The sequence below is a fragment of the Tupaia chinensis genome, unplaced genomic scaffold, assembly GCF_000334495.1.
Source record: "Tupaia chinensis unplaced genomic scaffold, TupChi_1.0 Scaffold143814_1, whole genome shotgun sequence".
Classification (NCBI taxonomy): Eukaryota; Metazoa; Chordata; class Mammalia; order Scandentia; family Tupaiidae; genus Tupaia; species Tupaia belangeri.
In genome coordinates this window covers 971,054-972,685 of record NW_006203664.1, presented here as the reverse complement: position 1 = coordinate 972,685, position 1,632 = coordinate 971,054, and the positions used below count along the sequence as shown (strand labels likewise).

General features: G+C 52.4%; 1 protein-coding gene across 2 annotated transcripts in view; it reads left to right on the top strand.

Moving 5' to 3' along the window:
* The first annotated feature begins 567 nt into the window (after positions 1–567).
* WSCD1 (WSC domain sialate O sulfotransferase 1) overlaps positions 568–1,632 on the top strand; it is a 53,068-nt gene continuing 52,003 nt past the window's right edge. Inside the window, exon 1 of one of the 2 annotated variants that reach the window (XM_006165147.3) lies at positions 568–646. The gene's annotated coding sequence lies outside the window, so the exon portion shown is untranslated. Of the gene's footprint in view, positions 647–1,485; positions 1,575–1,632 lie in introns of those variants that run through there. The other variant, XM_006165149.3, reaches the window with a different exon arrangement.

Here is a 1,632-nt window from a genome sequence, read left to right as displayed (position 1 = left end):
CCTGCTCTCACTTCCTAAAATTCTTAATAATGTTTGAACAAGGGGTCCACATTTAAATTTTGTATCGAGTTCCACAAATTATGCAGTTGGTCCTCTGGAGGGCTTTGAAAACCAAAAGCACTGTAAAAATGCACAGGAAGTGCTGTTGTTGCTAGCACTAAAGTTAATCTCCACATTCTGAAGGGACATGCATGTGTTGGGAGTGTGGGCTTTTCTGCAAGCTTGGAATGCTGGACAACACAGAAACTCATGCCTCATTCCCCAGGTCCTCGCCCAGGTCCCCCAAGTGCTTCTGGAGTGCTCAACCTGCGTTTCCAAAGTGCTGACTTTACTGACTCTGTTGTGATTCTCCGCTGGGCCTGACTAGCTGTGCTCTGCAAATTTTTGCAAATCTCTTCCCTCTCTGGGCGCCACTTGACTGACCTGCATAAAGTGGAGCGCCAACCATCCCCAGGATAATCTCCTCCCTGCTGCTCTGCACCTGTTGAAAGTCTGCTCCTCTGAGTCTGGCCAAGCAACTCTGCCCCTAGCGGGAGTTGGAAGAATGAAACTCCCTTTCAGGAAGAAGAGGTTAGAGCCACCACCACCTGCTCCTGCCGCCTTTGCTGTCCTCCGCCTCTGGGAACATCTGATCAGCTAGCCCTGGGTGAGGACAGGACCCACCAATGCACCTGGCAGGGCAGAGAGGATGCTGTGACTTGCAGACTTCTGAGAAGTAGGGGCGGGGCTCCTCAGCGCGTGTCTAAGCCTTAGGGATGGATCCAGCCTGTATTTAAGGAGAGGATTTGTGTATAGGATATGTGTGTGTGACTGTTCAGCATCTGTCCAGTTGTGTGTGTGTGTGTGTCACAGACAGCCTGTGGGCTGATGTCCTCTGTGTCCCTCTATACGAGAGATGTCTGATAGTGGTCTTGGGTGTGTGAGACTGCTTGTATGGGTGACTATATCCAGGTGTGGGTCTGTGTTGGTGTGGGGCAGTACAACGACCTGGTGGCAGAGTCCTGAGTGTGTAGGCATGGGAGATGGTATTGGTGTACGTGTCCCTAGGGTTGCGGTTGTGTGTGGGACTGTCTCAGTGTGTGTGTTCTGACATGGGCTTATTTCTGGTATGTGTCACGTATGTATGTATGTGTGTGTCTGAAGACATAGTTGTCCATGTCTAGCTCTGCATGGGACAGAGATTCGATGACCCACTGACTGTGTATTTGTATTAGAGGAATACAAACTGTGGGAGTCTGTCACAGGGTCCCAGTTTGTTTCTGAGTGAGTGGGACAGAGTCCAGAATGCGTGAGTGTGGGTGTCAGTGTATCTGTCTATGAAGCAATGATTCAGTGTGTATCAGACAGTGTGTGTCTGTCACTGTGAGCGAGCGTGGTGGGGTGCGCTCCTCAGTGTGGCGCTGCCCAGTGTGTTTGTGTGTCTGTGTGTCCAGGTGTGAGCACCGCCGTGCATGTAGTAGAGCCCGTGAGGCTCCAATGCGAGGCTATGGCTGCGTGTGTGTGTGCATGTGTGTGCGTGGATCACAGTGGATGTCTGAGTCTAGGCTTGGCACTGGCGCTCTGCCCCAGCCCAGGTGAGTGTCTCGCTGTCCCGGGCAGGGTGTGGGGCCCTGCCTACGAAGCTGCGACCCC